The following is a 19,416-nucleotide window of genomic DNA, read 5'->3' as shown; positions in this document are numbered from 1 at the left end:
AATTTCGTCAACATTTTATTTCTATAGAAAATTTTGTCAAAATTTTATTTTTGTATAACATTTTGTCAAAATTTTATTTCTATAAAAAAATTTTGTCAACATTTTATTTTTCCAGAAAATTTTGTAAAAATTTTATTTTTATAGAAAATTTTGTCAAAATGTTATTTCTATAGAAAATTTTGTCAAAATTTTATTTCTATAGAAAATTTTGTCAACATTTTAGTTCTATAGAAAATTTTGTCAAAATTTTAGTTCTATAGAAAAATTTGTCTAAATTAACATGTATAGAAAATTTTATGACAATTTGCGTTTTAAAAATTTTTTCAAAATTTACTACTCTAGAAAATTTTGTCAAAATTTTATTTTTATATTTTTTAGTTTTATGTGAACACCCATTCTTGATATTGTGAACAATCGTTCACAGTTATTTTTCCTATTAATACAGGTCAAACTGGATAGAGGAAATGGAGGCAAGTTACTCAAGTCATTAATGATTTGCATTTAAACACCCGTCCCCTTCCCATTTTAATTCTTTATGGTTTGTCCCTTTCAAATCCCGTTTCGTATATAAATAAACCATTTAAATATCCATAAATTATGCATCGTCTTAATTTAGAATTTTTTCCTTTAATAAAAGTCAAATACTTTGACATATTTTTTGGATTTCAAATCCTCCCCCACTCCAACAAAATGTCACAAAACGCGATGAAAAGAAGCCAAGCGAAAAAAAGAAACAAAATTTATGAATTCCAATTCAATAACTTCGCTCTTTTTTTTTTTTTTTTTTGAAGCCATGCGAAAGTAAATAAACTCAAACTCAGGTGCACCTTTTCCAATATGTCAACACCAAAAGGAAGAAAATTAACAAAAATCCAATATATTTTTGTTGTTTTTTTGTTTTTTTTGGTTCGTTCGACATCTTTAGTGAAACTCAAATAACCACTTCAAAATCCCAAGCAGAACAAATGAAACGAAACAAAAAAAAAACACACAAAAAATCAGGAAAACATTGAAAGCAGCTTCATCAGCAACTTTGTTACCAAATCTTGAAGTTGAGATATCAGAAACGATGTGGAAGCTATTGGTGATGATGATGACGACAATGATGGTGGCAATGCTTGCATAAAAATCCATAATTTCGCCTTACCCAAGGAATAAAGAAAATGAAAGAAAGTCTTACTACTATTCCCAGTTATGGTCCTTTGTCAATGAAAACGCGGAACAGGAGCAGAAAAAAATTAAACTTCAAATTAAAACAATAAATGTCAAACACATTTTGAAATCAAAGTCGAATCTTGCCAGATTTGCTGGTGGCAAAACAAAAGGGACTTTTAAGGTTAAAACAACGACCCGCAAGTCAAACACCCAAATACACACCCTCCTACCGGAGGCTAACAAACAAAACCATTTCAAATTGTTTTGGCCTTTTTTTAAGCGCGAAAATGACTCCCCATTTGCCGTACACGGTTGCCACACTTTTGACAAAATTTTCTATAGAAATAAAATGTTGACAAAATTTTCTATAGATATAAAATTTTGAAAAAAAAATTCTATAGAAATAACATTTTAACAAAATTTTCTATAGAAATAAAATTTTGACAGAATTTTGTATAGCAATAAAATTTTGACAAAATTTTCTATATAAATAAAATTTTGACAAAACTTTCTATAGAAATAAAATTTTAACAAAAATTTCTATAGAAATAAAATTTTGACAAAATTTTCTATAGAAATAAAATTTTGACACAATTTTCTATAGAAATAAAATTTTAACAAAATTTTCTAAAAAATAAAATTTTGACAAAATTTTCTATAGAAATAAAATTTTGACAAAATTTTCTAAAGAAATAAAATTTTGACAAAATTTTCTATAGAAATAAAATTTTGATAAAATTTTCTATAGAAATAAAATTTTGACAAAATTTTCTATAGAAATAAAATTTTAACAAAATTTTCTGTAGAACTAAAATTTTGACAACATTTTCTATTGAAATAAAATTTTGACAAAATTTTTCTATGGAAATAAAATTTTGACAAAAAATTTCTATAGAAATAACATTTTAACAAAATTTTCTATAGAAATAAAATTTTGACAGAATTTACTATGGAAATAAAATTTTGACAAAATTTTCTATAGAAATAAAATTTTGACAAAATTTTCTATAGACAAAAAATTTTAACAACATTTTCTGTAAAACTAAAATTTTGACAAAATTTTCTATAGAAATAAAATTTTAACAAAATTTTTTATAGAAATAAAATTTTAACAATATCTTCTGTAGAAAAAAATTTAACAAAATTTTCTATAGAAATAAAATTTTGACAAAATTTTCTTTAGAAATAAAATTTTGTCAAAATTTTCTATAGAAATAAAATTTTGACAAAATTTTTCTATGGAAATAAAATTTTGACAAAAAATTTCTATAGAAATAACATTTTAAAAAAAATTTTCTATAGAAATAAAATTTTGACAAAATTTACTATAAAAATAAAATTTTGACAAAATTCTCTATAGAAATAAAATTTTGACAAAATTTTCTATAGAAATAAAATTTTGACAAAATTTTCTATAGAAATTACATTTTGACAAAATTTTCTATAGAAATAAAATTTTAACAAAATTGTTCTATGGAAACAAAATTTTGACAAAAATTTCTATAGAAATAACATTTTAACAAAATTTTCTATAGAAATAAAATTTTGACAAAATTTTCTATAGAAATAAAATTTTGACAAAATTTTCTATAGAAATAAAATTTTGACAAAATTTTCTAAAGAAATAAAATTTTGACAAAGTTTTCTATAGAAATAAAATTTTGACAAAGTTTCCTATAGAAATATAATTTTGACAAAATTTTCTATAGAAATAAAATTTTGACAAAATTTTCTATCAAAATAAAATTTTGACAAAATTTTCTATGGATATAAAATGTTGACAAAATTTTCTATGGAAATAAAATGTTGACAAAATTTTCTAAAGAAATTAAATTTTGAATTTTCTATAGAAATAAAATTTTGACAGAATTTTCTATGGAAACAAAATGTTGACAAAAATTTCTATGTATATAAAATGTTGACAAAATTTTCTAAAACAATAACATTTTGACAAAATTTTCAAAAGAAATAAAAATTTGACAAAATTTTCTATAGAGATAAAATTTTAACAATATTTTCTGTAGAAAAAAAAATAATAACAAAATTTTCTATAAAAATAAAATTTTGACAGAAATTTCTATAGAAATAAAATGTTGACAAAATTTTCTATAGAAATAAAATTTTGACAAAATTTTCTATAGAAATAAAATTTTAGCAATATTTTCTGGAGAAAAAAAATATTAACAAAATTTTCTATAGAAATAAAATTTTGACAGAATTTTCTATAGAAATAAAATGTTGACAAAATTTTCTATAGAAATAAAATTTTGACAAAATTTTCTATAGAAATAAAATTTTAACAATATTTTCTGTAGAAAAAAATATTAACAAAATTTTCTATAGAAATAAAATTTTGACAGAATTTTCTATAGAAATAAAATGTTGACAAAATTTTCTATAGAAATAAAATTTTGACAAAATTTTCTATAGAAATAATATTTTTACAAAATAAGATATTTTTGGTTGGTAAAATTTTCTCCAAATTTTTGTAGATTTTTTTTCGGCTCGAGTGGCAACTGTGTTCCCATATCACGAGAAAAAAGAACAAAATTAAGACCCAACAACAAATGAAAGAGTAACACACACAAACAAATAAACGAGCAAGTCAAATACTTATCGCACAAAACAGGAAGCGGATATTCGCAAAGATATAGGTTAGGTAGAAGTATAACGATGAAGCTGTACATAAAGGGCGAAACGGAACTAATGTTGAATTGTAGGTGGCAACACGCAGTACTTTTTTTACCCCTGTCAGTCAATAAACTGAAATCAAAAGATTAATAAATCGATAGACTGCACCTGTGTCTGTGCAATCAAATGCTGTCGTGATTCATTTATGTTTTCTTCTTTGTTTTTGCCTTCGTCCTTATTTATTTTGTATTCTTGCTAAACCAAGATTTTCATTGCTTACTTGGAATTTTTTATTTCGTTGGTCTTTGTTTTTTCGTAGCAGTGAAAATGAAGTTTCTCTTTTAGGGATTTTCGTTTGTGGCAAAAGGGCAAGCTTCTTACCATTTCCCTCCCCATAAAATCCTCGACTATGAAGATATTAAAACTATGAGTATCGCCATGAAGTTCCAATTCCCCCCTTTAACTTGTCCACCCTGCATTTTTAATTCCATTCAATACTTCTTCACATCAATTGACAGCATCTCGCGTATAGTGGTGAAAGTAAAACTGGGTTCAATGTTTCAGGGTGTCATAATCGAATTGAAGTTCTTAGTCACTTAGTTTATGTGGTGTAAATCGGATGAAAAACACCTTTCACCTTTAACAATTTTAATATGATTTGAAAATCTGTAACGCGATAAAAAATGCAATTCCTAGTACATGGGATAAGTTATTGCGGTCAGAGTCCAGGGCAGAGGTGTCATGTGGATGTCATTTTTTGACCGGACACCAAAAAGTTTATCCGTAGTTTTTCCCTCTCTCAGTAATGCTTGCGAAATTTGTGAGTGCTTTAAGTCTCTTCTATATGGTTTCACCGCAGTGTGAAATTGTATTTCTATAGACAATTTTATCAAAATTTTATTTATTTGTCCACATTTGGTTTCAATAGAAAATTTTGTAAAAATTTTATTTTTATAGAAGATTTGTCAAAATTTTATTTCTATAGAAAATTTTATTCCTTTAGAAAATTTTGTCAAAATTTTGTTTCCATAGAAGATTTTGTCAAAATTTTACTTCTATTGAAAATTTTGTTAAAATTTTATTGCTAAAGAAAAATTTTTCAACATTTTATTTCTATGGAAAATTTTGTCAAAATTTAATTTCTATGGAAAATATAGTCAAAAGTTTGTTTCTACACAAAATTTTGATAAACTTTTGTCCACATTTGTTTCTATAGAAAATTTTGTCAAACTTTCTTTTTATGGAAAATTTTGTCTAAATTATATCTCTATAAAAAATTTTGTTAAAATTTTATTTCTATAGAAAATTTTGTCAAAATTTTATTTCTATAGAAAATTTTGTCAAAATTTTATTTCTATAGAAAATTTTGTCAAGATTTATTTCCTCTAGAAAATTTTGTCAAAAATTTATTTATACAGAAAATTTTGTAAAAATTTTATTTCTATAGAAAACTTTGCCAACATTTTATTTCTATAGACAAATTTGTCAAAATTTTATTTCTATAGAAAACTTTGCCAACATTTTATTTCTATAGACAAATTTGTCAAAATTTTTTATCTCTAGAAAATTTTGTCAAAATATTATTTCTCTAGAAAATTTTGTCAAAATATTATTTCTTTAGAAAATTTTGTCAAAATTTTATTTCTTTAGAAAATTTTGTCAAAATTTTATTTCCATAGAAAATTCTGTCATAATTTTATTTCTATAGAAAATTTTGTTAAAATTTTATTTCTACAGAAAATATTGTTAAATTTTATTTCTATGGAAAATTCTGCCAAATTTTATTTCTATAGAAAATTTTGTGAAAATGTTGTTTCTATAGAAAATGTCAAAATTTTATTTCTATCGAAAATGTTGTCAAAATTTTTTTATTTCTAAGGAAAATTTTGTCAATTTTTTTTCAATGGAAATTTTTTTCAAAATTTTATTTCTATAGAAGATTTTGTCAAAATTTTATTTCTTTAGAACATTTTGTCACAATTTTATTTCTATAGAAAATTTTGTTAAAATTTTATTTCTACAGAAAATATTGCTAAAATTTTATATCTACAGAAAATATTGCTAAAATTTTATTTCTATAGAAAATTTTGTGTAAATTTTATTTCTATCGAAAATGTCAAAGTTTTATTTCTAAGGAAAATTTTGTCAACATTTTTTTTTTGTTTATGGAAAATATTGTCAAAATTTTATTTCTATAGAAAATTTTGTTAAAATTTTATTGCTATAGAAAATTTTGTCAACATTTTATTTCTATGGAAAATTTTGTAAAAATTTATTTTTCTATGGAAAATTTTGTAAAAATTTTATTTCTTCAAAAATTTTTAAAAATTTTATTTTTATAGAAAACTTTGCCAACGTTTTATTTCTATAGAAAATTTTGTCAAAATTTTATTTCTCTAGAAAATTTTGTCAAAACTTTATATCTATAGAAATTTTTTCAAAATTTTATTTCTTTAGAAAATTTTATCAAAATTTTATTTCTATAGAAAATTTTGTCAAAATTTTACTTCTGTAGAAAATTTTGTCAACATTTTTTTCTATGGAAAATTTTGTCAAAATTTTACTTCTATAGAAAATTTTGTCAAAATTTTATTTCTATAGAAAATTTTGTCAAAATTTTATTTTTATAGAAAATTTTGTGAAAATGTTATTTCTATCGAAAATGTCAAAATTTTATTTCTATCGAAAATGTTGTCCAAATTTTATTTCTAAGGAAAATTTTGTAAAAATTTTTTCTATGGAAAATTGTGTCAAAATTTTATTTCTATAGACATTTTGTCAAAATTTTATTTCTATAGAAAATTTTGCCAAAATTTTAATTCTTTAGAAAATTTTGTCAAAATTTTATTTCTATAGAAAATTTTGTTAAGATTTTATTTCTATAGAAAATATTGCTAAAATTTTATTTCTATAGGAAAGTCTGTCAAAATTTTATTTCTATAGAAAATTTTGTTAAAATTTTATTTCTATCGAAAATGTTGTCAAAATTTAATATCTAAGGAAAATTTTGTAATTTTTTTTTTCTAAGGAAAATTTTGTCAAAATTTTATTTCTATCGAAAATGTTGTCAAAATTTAATTTCTAAGGAAAATTTTGTAAATTTTTTTTCTATGGAAAATTTTGTCAAAATTTTATTTCATTCGTTTTGTTTGTTATTGTTGGCTTCTCTTCAATCGTTATTGTTGTTTTTGATCTCAGCTTAAAGCCATGCATTGACTAAACTACAAGTGTAGCTTAACCAACAGAGGAAAAGTATGCTTGTCAAATTTATTTGGGCAAAGCCCAAAAAAAAATTTTTTTCGATAGAAAATTGTGTCAAAATTTTATTTCCATAGAAAATGCTGTCAAAATTTTATTTCTATAGAAAATTTTTTTAAAATTTTATTTCTGTAGAAAATTTTGTTAAAATTTTATTTCTACAGAAAATATTGCTAAAATTTTATTTCTATAGAAAATTTTTTGTACATTTTATTTCTACAGAAAATATTTTTAAAATTTTATATCTATAGAAAATTTTGTGTACATTTTATTTTTGCAGAAAATATTGTTAAAATTTTATTTCTATAGAAAATTCTGTCTAAATTTTTTTTCTATAGAAAATTTTGCCAAAATTTTAATTTTTTTTTGAAAATTTTGTCAAAATTTTATTTCTATAGAAAATTTTGTTAAAATTTTATTTCTACAGAAAATATTGCTAAAATTTTATTTCTATAGAAAATTCTGTCAAAATTTTATTTCTATAGAAAATTTTGTGAAAATTTTAGTTCTATCGAAAATGTCTAAATTTTATTTCTATGGAAATTGTTGTCAAAATTTAATTTCTAAGGAAAATTTTGTAAATTTTTTTCCTATGGAAAATTTTGTAAAAATTTTATTTCTATAGAAAATTTTGTCAAAATTTTATTTCCATAGAAAATGCTGTCAAAATTTTATTTCTATAGAAAATTTTGTGAAAATGTTTTTTCTATCGAAAATGTCAAAATTTTATTTCTATCGAAAATGTTGTCAAAATGTTATTTCTAAAGAAAATTTTGTCAAATTTTTTTTTAAAGAAAAAATTTTTCAAAATGTTAGTTCTGTAGAAGATGTTGTCGATATTTTATTTCTATAGAAAATTTTGCCAAAGTTTTATTTCTTTATAAAATTTTGTCAAAATTTTATTTCTATAGAAATTTTTGTTAAAATTTTATTTCTACAGAAAATATTGCTAAAATTTTATTTCTATAGAAAATTCTGTCAAAATTTTATTTCTATAGAAAATTTTGTGTTAATTTTATTTCTATCGAAAATGTTGTCAAAATTTTATTTCTAAGGAAAGTTTTATCAACATTTTATTTCTGTCGAAAATGTTGTCAAAATTTTATTTCTATAGAAAATGTTTTCAAAATGTTATTTCTATAGAAAATTGTGTCAAGATTTTATTTCTATCGAAAATAGAAATAAAATTTTGACAACATTTTTATTTCTATAGAAAGTTTTGTCAAAATTTTATTCCTACAGAATGACTCCTTTTTATTCCTGAACATGAAATTCATTTTCCCGATACCGGCACGCCCATACTGCAAATGAAGGTTTTTAAGATCGCGAGTGACTGTTGAAAGAATTGCAGTGGGTTCATTCAAACGTTTTGTAGTTATGACTCTTTTGGGATCAGTTATATGCCTCTGCGAAAAAGGGGTTGTAATAGTTAGAGAAGCTGTATGAAATTTTAATTGAAGGGTTCGCAGTTGTGGTTACGGTATCATATGGTCACTTCCACTCCACCTTACCTTTTTTTCTTCTATTTTCCTTTAACTTCATTACGCCATTTTTCTCCTAGATTTTGTAATTATGACAATTCATTCATTTTGCATCGCATATATATGTAGACTTACTTCCGGATGATTCGTTTTACTCATTTCAACTCAATGACCTTTATTATCTTTGTTTTATGGATTCTCTATGCCATTCAGGAAAATATCATTTGTTTTTACCATTTTCCAATTTTTTTTGTCTTGATTTAAAAAACTGAAAAACGAAAGCATCACTGCTAAATATGAACATCTATTTTCGTTTCATTTAAACTTCTTTTCATTTCCTTTCTGATCTATTTTTTAGTTTGCACTTCAACCATGGTTTTCTTTTTGTTCCTCACAGGTTGAATTGTTCTTGTTTTGTATTGAAGTTCTTCGTTGTTTTTTTCCTCCTCTGAGTGGAAGAGTTTTGTAGTGATATTGGGTATTCTTATGCAAAAAGGAAAAAAGGCGTTGGAAAAAATACGAAACTTCACATCGAAAAGTTAGCAATAGCAAAAGACGTGAGACAAAAATAAAGTTTTTCTATAAAAAATTTATTTTGAAATAAAGATACGTATGTAAGGTTTCTCGGTGACATTTTGCAAGAAACGTGAACAGCTCTTTGTCAATTATAAAACTTTTAGATATTTCAAAAGTGTTACACATAAGAAAGCTACTTCTTTTCGACTATTTTCGTTTTAGTTGTAAAGTATTGCTGATAAATATAGTTCCATTAGATGTTTTTGTCGAATCGATCGGAATTACCAAAGGAACATAATAATTTTTAAGTAAAAACTGACAAATAAAATTTTGTTACAATTTTATTTCCAAATACTATTTTGTCAAAATTTTATTTCTATAGAAACTTTTTTTTTCAATTTTTTTTTTCTATATAAAATTTTGTCAACATTTTTATTTCTAAAGAAAATTTGATCAAAATTTTTATTTCTAAAGAAAATTTAGTCAAAATTTTTATTTCTAAAGAAAATTTTGTCAAAATTGTATTTTTATAGAAAATTTTGCAAATTTTATTTCTATCGAAAATTTTGTCAAAATTTTATATCTATAGAATATTTTGTCAAAATTTTATTTCCATAAAACATATGACAAATTTTATTGCTATAGAAAGTTTTATTTCTACAAGAAATTTTGTCAAAATTCAATTTCCATACAAAGTTTTATCAAAATTTTATTTCCATACAAAGTTTTATCAAAATTTTATTTCCATTGGAAATTTTGTCAAAATTTTATTTCCATAGAAAATTTGGTCAAAATTTTATTTCTATGGAAATTGTTTCCAAAATTTTATCTCTAAAGAAAATTTTGTCAAAATTTTATTTCTATAGGAATTTTTCGTCAAAATTTTATTTCTATAAAACATTTGATAAAACGTTATTTCTGTAAAAAAATTTTTGCAAAATTTTATTTCTATAGAAAATGTTATCAAATTTTATTTCTATAGAAATTTTTATTAAAATTTCAATTCAATAGAAAATTTTTTTATAGATTTTCTATGCAATTTTTTTCAATAGAAAATTTTGTCAAAATTTTATTTCTATAGAAAATTTTGTCAAAATTTTATCTCTATGGAAATTGTTTCCAAAATTTTATCTCTAAAGAAAATTTTGTCAAAATTTTATTTCTATAGGAATTTTTATCAAAAATTTATTTCTATAAATTATTTGATAAAATGTTATTTCTATAAACAATTTTTGCAAAATTTTATTCCTATAGTAAAATGTTGGCAAACTTTTATTTCTATAGAAAATTTTATATTTATAGAAAATTGTGTAATCATTTTAATTCTATAAAAAATTTTGTAAAATTTTATTTCAATAGAAAATTTTGTCAAAATTTTATCTCTATAAATTGTTTCCAAAATTTTATCTCTAAAGAAAATTTTGTCGAAATTTTATTTCTTTAGGAATTTTTTGTCAAAATTTTATTTCTATAAAACATTTGATAAAATGTTATTTCTGTAAAAAATTTTGCAAAATTGTATTTCTATAGAAAATTTTTGCAAAATTTTATTTCTATAGAAAATGTTATCAAATTTTATTTCTACAGAAAATTTTGTTACAATTTTAATTCAATAGAAAATTTTGGTAAATTTTTTTTTATAGATTTTCTGTGCAATTTTTTTCCATAGAAAATTTGGTCAAAATTTTATTTCTATAGAAAATTTTGTCAAAATTTTATCTCTATGGAAATTGCTTCCAAAATTTTATCTCTTTAAAAAAATTTTGTCAAAATTTTATTTCTATAGGATGTTTTATCAAAAATTTATTTCTATAAAACATTTGATAAAATGTTATTTCTTTAAAAAAATTTTGCAAAATTTTATTTCTATAGAAAATTTTATCAAATTTTATTTCTATAGAAAATTTTATTAAATTTTATTTCTATAGAAAATTTTGTTAAAGTTTAATTCTGTAGAAAATTTTGGTAAATTTTTTATAGAAAGTTTTGCAAAATTTTATTTCTATTAAAAAATTGGTCAAAATTTTATTTCGATAAAAAAAATTATTTCTATAGAAATTTTTTTTGAATATTTTATTTCCATATACAATTGTGTTAAAATTTAATTTTATAGAAAATTTTTTCCAAAATATTATTTTAATAGAAAATTTTGTCTACAATTGAATTTTATAGAAAATTTTGTCAAAATTTTATTTCTATAAAAAATGTTTGTCAAAAATTTATTTCTAGAGAAAACTTTTGTAAAAAATTTTATTTCTGTAGGTTTTTTTTTTTAATTTTATTTCCATCATGAATTTCGTCAAAATTTTATATCTGTAGAAATTTCGTTCAAAATTTTATTTCTATAGAAAATTTTGTCAAAATTTTATTTCTATTGAAGATTGGGTCAAAATTTTATTTCTATGGAAATTGTGTCCAAAATTTTATCTCTAAAGAAAATTTTGTCAAAATTTTATTTCTATAGGAATTTTTTGTCAAAATTTTATTACTATAAAACATTTGATAAAACGTTTTATTTTTTTGCAAAATTATATTTCTATAGAAAATTTTTATTAAAATTTTAATTCAATAGAAAATTTTGGTATTTTTTTATAGATTTTCTATGCAATTTTTTTCATAGAAAATTTGGTCAAAATTATGTTTCTATAGAAAATTTTGTCAAAATTTTATCTCTATGGAAATTGTTTCCAAAATTGTATCTCTAAACAAAATTTTGTCAACATTTTATTTCTAATGGAATTTTTTATGAAAATTTATTTCTATAAAACATTTGATAAAATGTTACTTCTTTAATTTTTTAATTTTTGCAATTTTTTTCATAGAAAATTTGGTCAAAATTTTATTTCTATAGAAAATTTTGTCAAAATTTTATCTCTATGGAAATTGTTTCCAAAATTGTATCTCTAAACAAAATTTTGTCAAAATTTTATTTCTATAGGATTTATTATCAATTTTTTTTATAAAACATTTGATAAAATGTTATTTCTTTAAAAAATTTTTGCAAAATTTTATTTCTATAGAAAATTTTATCAAATTTTATTTCTATAGAAAATTTTATCAAATTTTATTTGTATAGAAAAATTTGTTAAAATTTTAATTCTATAGAAAATTTTATCAAATTTTATTTCTATAGAAAATTTTGTTAAAATTTTAAATCTGTAGAAAATTTTGGTAATTTTTTTATAGAAAATTTTGCAAAATTTTATTTCTATTAAAAATTTTGTCAAAATTTTATTTCGATAAAAACAAATTATTTCTATAGAATTTTTTTCGAATATTTTATTTCCATAGAAATTGTGTTAAAATTTAATTTTATAGAAAATTTTTTCCAAAATATTATTTCTATAGAAAATTTTGTCAACAATTGAATTTTATAGAAAATTTTGTTAAAATTTTTATTCTATAGAAAATTTTGTTAAAATTTTATTTCTATAGAAAATTTTGTCAAAATTTTATTTCTATAAAAAATGTTTGTCAAAAATTTATTTCTAGAGAAAATTTTTGTCCAAAATTTTATTTCTGTAGATTTTTTTTAATTTTATTTCCATAATGAAGTTCGTCAAAATTTTATACCTGTAGAAATTTCGTTCAAAATTTTATTTCTATAAAAAATTTTTGTCAAAAATTTATATCTATAGAAAATTTGGTCAAAATTTTATTTTTATAGAAAATTTTGTCAAAATTTTATTTCTATTGAAAATTTGGTAAAAATTTTATTTCTATAGTATATTTTGTATTTTTTTTCTATTCCATCCATCATTGCTTTCGATGGAATCTGCAAAACTTTTCCCCACCATCGAAAACACTCATGACCATATTTGCCATTAGTAATAAAAATTTACCCCCAATTCTAATAATTTCACTATTTGCGTTATTAGATAATTATCGCAAAAATCTTTAAATGGAATTTAGCGTTTGTACAGATATTATTCGAGTACTGGTATTATTCCTTCTATCTATGGAAAAGCATTTATCTCAATTGGGGTTACCCATAATACATTCCCCTGTTTCTTTGGTTTCATAAATACTCCCCTCAGCCATACTCTCACCCACAACATAGTACAATGATATTTGCTTTCTACATAAATGAATTATGCATCACACATATCTTTATTTTTTCCTTAATAAATCATTGCCATCATAAGCACTCCATAACTCTGGTCACCACCGGTGGCACCTCATCATGAAGCACTTTCTCAGTTATCGTCATCACCATCGTCGTCATCAACATAATTTAATTTTTTTATTGACTTGAGAAAGCAATGATTATTAAAATCTTTTTATCAAACTCATAATTTATCCAGAGATACTTCTCTTCTACATATTAACAAAGCTCCATACAAAAACACATACACCCACACACACACACACATACAAAAAAAGAAAAACAAGTGGGAACTCAATTGAATCTTGGATAAAGAAAGGCATAGAAACTTGTGCAGGAGGGTGTCTGCGGTAGAGGAGACGAAAATATAAAAAAATAACAAGTGGAAAACATTGAAAAACTTATGAATAAACCGCTATAACTTTAAAAAGATATCCTGCTATGGTATTCGGTGTGTGTGGGAAAATATGCATGTGTTTGTGGGTATGTAGGTTTCTTCATATGGACATAGATTGGGTTGGATTACACAACAAAAGTTTCTATAGAAAATTATTGTATATTGTTATACCCTAAATCACATAGTGGTCAGGATATAATAAATTTGAACTGCCAAAAAATGTGCCTACCAGAATTATTGATTTTAACATAGACCCCTTAAAATACAAACCAATCGACTCAGAATCACCTACTGATTCGATCTAGCGGTTGGTGTCCATCCCTCCGTCCGGCCGTCCATATATTTGTTGTTCGCAGGATTCCGGTCGCAATTATTAACCGATTTTGATGAAATTTGGCACATTGTGTTTTTTGTGTACTAGAACGAACGACTCTTTTTTTGCTGGGAAGTTTCTACGCAATCCATGGCGGAGGGTACATAAGATTCGGCCTGGCCAAATTTACGGCTGTATATACTTGTTTAATTTTAATTCTATGTGACATTTAATGTAATTCTGTCTGTATATAAATTATTTTAAAATGTTTTTTGCCAAAATTAAAAAAAAAATATATATTTCTATAGAAAATTTTGCCAAATTTTATTCACTAAAAAAAATTTTGCCAAAATTTTTTTAAAAAACTTTTAAACAAAATTTTATTTCTATAGAAAATTTAGCCAAAATTTAATTTCTATAGAAAAATTTGCAAAAATTTAATTTCTATAGAAAATTTGCCAACATTTTATTTCTATATAAAATTTTGCCAAAATTTTATTTCTATATAAAATTTTGCCAAAATTTTATTTCTATATAAAATTTTGCCAAAATTTTATTTCTAAGGATAGTTTTGCCAAACTTTTATTTCTGTGGAAAATTTTGCCAACATTTTTTTTTCTATAGAAATTTTTCTTAAAATTTTATTTCTATAGAAAATTTTCTCAAAATTTTTTTCTATAGAAAATTTTGACAAAAGTTTTTCCTATAGAAAATTTTTCTACAGAACTATTCTCAACATTTTTTTTTCTATAGAAAATTTTCTCACTTCCCTGCTGGGAAGTGAAAATTTTCTATAGAAAATTTTGCCAAAATTTAATTTCTATAGAAAATTTTGCCAAAATTTGCATTTCTATAGAAATTTTTGCCCAAAATTTTATTTCTATATAAAATTTTGCCAAAATTTTATTTCTATGGACAATTTTGCCAACATTTTTTTCTATAGAAAATTTTCTCAAAAAAGTTTTTTTTTTCTATAGAAAATTTTCATAAAAATTTTTCCTATGGAAAATTTTCCCAAAAATTTTTTCTAATTGAAAATTTTTTCTACAGAACTATTCTCAACAATTTTTTATAGGAAATTTTCTCAAACACATTTTTTTTCTATAGAAAATTTTCTTAAAATTTTATTTCTATAGAAAATTTTGCCAAAATTTAATTTCTATAGAAAATTTTGCCAAAATTTGCATTTCTATAGAAATTTTTGCCCAAAATGTTATTTCTATATAAAATTTTGCCAAAATTTTATTTCTATGGACAATTTTGCCAACATTTTTTTCTATAGAAAATTTTCTCAAAAAAGTTTTTTTTTTTTTTATAGAAAATTTTCATAAAAATTTTTCCTATGGAAAATTTTCCCAAAAATTTTTTCTAATTGAAAATTTTTTCTACAGAACTATTCTCAACAATTTTTTTATAGGAAATTTTCTCAAACACATTTTTTTTCTATAGAAAATTTTCTTAAAATTTTATTTCTATAGAAAATTTTCTTAAAATTTTATTTCTATAGAAAATTTCTTAAAATTTTATTTCTATAGAAAATTTTCTCAAAAAAAAAATTTTTTTCTATAGAAAATTATCACAAAAATTTTTCCCATGGAAAATTTTTTCTACAGAACTATTCTCAACATTTTTTTTTTCTACAGAAAATTTTCTCAAAAACAATTTTTTTAGAAATCTTCTCCAAACTAAAATATATAGAAAAAAGTACATTTCACTACTTTGGCGATGCTTTTGTTGCTGGGAAGTTTGTACGCAATCCATGGTGAAGGGTACATAAGATTAGGCCTGGTCAAACTGACGGCCGTATATACTTTTTTTAATTTTAATTTTATCTGAAATTTTATGTAATTATGTCTGTATACAAAATATTTTAAAAAGTTTTTTGCCAAAATTTTATTTTTATAGAATATTTTGTCAAAATTTTATTTTTAAAGAAAACTTCTCCAAAAATTTAATTTCTATAGAAAATTTCGCCAAATTTTATTTGCAAAGAAAATTTTGCCAAAATTTTATTTAAAAAAAATTTCCAAAAAATTTTATTTCTATAGAAAATTTTGCCAAAATTTAATTTCTATAGAAAATTTCGCCCAAAATTTTATTTCTATAGAAAATTTTGCCCAAAATTTTATTTTTATAGAACATTTTGCCCAAAATTTTATTTTTATATAAAATTTTGCCAAAATTTTATTTTTATGGAAAATTTTGCCAACATTTTTTTTCTATAGAAAATTTTCTCAAAGTTTTTTTCTATAGAAAATTTTCACAAAAATTTTTTCCTATAGAAAATTTTCACAAAAATTTTTTCCTATGGAAAATTTTTTCTACAGAACTATTGTCAACAATTTTTTTATAGGAAATTTTCTCAAAAACAATTTTTTTTTAGAAAATTTTTCCAAAATAAAATATATAGAAAATATTCTCAAAACTTTTTTTATAGAATATTTTCTCAGAAATTTTCCTCTGCAGAAAATTTTCTAAATTTTCTATTTCTAGTGACAAATTTCTTTGAACAGTATATCTACAGATAGTTTTGCAGAATTCATGTTACATACACAATTCTTACACAATTTCAATTGTACAAAATATGTTTACAAAATTTTATTGTATTCATAGAAGATACTAAAAAATATATATTTTCATAGCAAAAAGCAAAATTATTATTTAATGGATTTTTTTATATATTTATAGAAAGTTTTTACAATGTTTTATTTTCATAAAAAATATTTACAAAATTGTATTTTTATAGAAAATTTTGTTTACACAAAAATTATCGAATATTTGATGTTTATTGAAAATGTTTATAAAATTTTATTTTTATAGGAAATATTTGTAAAATTTGTAAAATTGTATTTTAAAAAACTTTAGTGCTATAAAATTTTTTTACAAAATTTTTTTCCTATAGAAAATATTTGCAAATTTTTATAGATTTTTTTTAAATTTTATTACTATAAAATAATTTTCATTTTCCAATCCACCCTTATCCAAATGATGAGAGAAATCTTTGGAAATGCACTAAACCATAGAAACCGTCATCAGTATCCACATCACCAGCAGCATCATCATCATATGAACATAAAGTTGTTATCCAACCAAACCAGGCCAGATCAGAACAAGCGAGACTAGACCACTAGCATTACCATCAGAAGCTTCAATACCCCATATAAAGACATGCTGCTGTGTTAGGTAGCAAAAAAAACTAACTAACCAACAAAACCAACATAAAAACCCAAATGAAGTTGGGTATCGTCGAATGAACACAAAACAAAAAAAAAAACTAACTAAAGGTTTCAGAGCAGATACTCTCTCTACATAAGGGAGTGGAATAGAGTACTCAGACACATATAAGCATTCCTCCCCCCACCACCACACCCCTACCCAATCTAACAAAAACAAATGCATTCTATGATGCATTTTGTAGAGGACTCAATTTCTATAAAAATCCCAACTAGTCCACTATACGGAGGTCCTAGCGTATCATACATAGTTTTGCCTGCGGGAGAGGGTGACGAATGAAATCTCACATGAAATTCCACTGAGTGGTGGGCAGGGGGGCGTTGGGTGAATCTAAAAGCAAAAATCATATCATTGCAATATGAAGGACCATGGAATTTGGTTTTGTTTGGCCAAAGAGACAGAGAGAAATCCAACATCAATCTAAGCAATTCATAGTAAAGTGTCCTCGAATGACAAAGTACATCAACTGGCATAATCTTTGTTGGACACAATTTATTAGGAAAGAAAATATTAATTTTTATGTCGGTATCCTTTTGCTCTGAATGGTGTATACTTTAAGCTCAGGGGTAAGAGGATGATGTGGTTGGGTTAATAAGATTTCAATAGTTTTGCCAGAACATTTATATAAGATTTTATTTTCACTTACTATCTCGGATGAGGATATGCAAGCATATAAACAACAAGAGAATGAGAAGTTTTGCCTATGATTTTTATTTAAATCTATTAAAATTATATAGAAATATGCCACAGAATAAAATTTGAGGGAAAAATTAATAATACTTATACGCACTAAAGGCTGAAACAAAGCCACAGCTATTTTTATACCCTCCACCATAAGATGGGGGGGTATATTAACTTTGTCATTCCGTTTGAAACACATGGAAATATTGCTCTAAGACCCCATAAAGTATCTATATAATGGTTCGTGGTGAAATTCTGAGTCGATCTGAGCATGTCCGTCCGTCCGTCCGTCTGTTGAAATTCACGCTAACTTCCGAACGAAACAAGTTATCGACTTGAAACTTGGCACAAGTAGTTGTTATTGATGTAGGTCGGATGGTATTGCAAATGGGTCATATCGGTCCACTTTTACGTATAGCCCCCATATAAACGGACCCCCAAATTTGGCTTGCGGGGAGTCTAAGAGAAGCAAATTGCATCCGATCCAGCTGAAATTTGGTACATGGTGTCAGCATATGATCTCTAACAACTATGCAAAATTGGTCCACATCGTTCAATAATTATATATAGCCCCCATATAAATCTATCCCCCGATTAGGCTTGCGGAGCCTCTAAGAGAAGCTAATTTCATGGTGTTAATATATGGCCTCAAACACCCATGCAAAAATTGGTCGAAATCGGTCCATAATTATATACAGCCCCCATATAAACCGATCACCAGATTTCACCTCCGTAGCCTCTTGGAAGACCAAAATTCTCTGATTCAGTTGAAATTTGGTACTTGGTGTTAATATATCGCCTCAAACATTCATGCAAAAATTGGTCGAAATCGGTCCATAATTATATATAGCCCCCATATAAACCGATCCCCAGATTTGAACTTCGGAGCCCCTTGAAAGAGCAAAATTCATTCAATTCGGTTGAAATTTGGTACGTGATGTTAGTATACGGCCTCAAACACACATGCAAAAATGGGTCGAAATCGGTCCATAATTATATATAGCCCCCATATAAACCGATCACCAGATTTGACCTCCGGAGCCCCTTGGAAGAGCAAAATTCATCCAATTCGGTTGAAATTTGGTACATGGTGTTAATATATCGTCTCAAACATCCATGCAAAAATTGGTCGAAATCGGTCCGTAATTATATATAGTCCCCGTATAAACCGTTCCCCAGATTTGAACTCCGGAACCCCTTGGAAGAGCAAAATTCATCCAATTCGGTTGAAATTTGGTACGTGATGTTAGTATATGGTAGCCAACAATCATGCAGGAATTGGTTCATATCAGTCCATAATTATATATAGCCCCCATATAAACCGATCCCCAGATTTGACCTCCGGAGCCCCTTGAAAGAGCAAAATTCATCCGATTCGGTTGAAATTTGGTACGTGGTGGTATTATATGATATTTAACAACCATGCCAAAATTGGTCCATATCAGTCCATAATCATATATAGCCCCCATATAAACCGATCCCGAGATTTGGATTTGGAGCTTCTTGGAGTAGCAAATTTCATCCGAGTCAGTTGAAATTTGATACAGTGTGCTAGTATATGGCCGTTAACAACCATGCCTAACTAGGTCCATATCGGTCTATACTTACATATAGCCCTCAGATAAATCGATCCCCAATCACACAA

This window comes from Haematobia irritans, chromosome 1 (assembly GCF_050003625.1).
Source record: "Haematobia irritans isolate KBUSLIRL chromosome 1, ASM5000362v1, whole genome shotgun sequence".
Lineage (NCBI taxonomy): Eukaryota > Metazoa > Arthropoda > Insecta > Diptera > Muscidae > Haematobia > Haematobia irritans.
The sequence above is the reverse complement of the archived record's forward strand: the minus strand, read 5'-3'. Positions refer to the sequence as shown.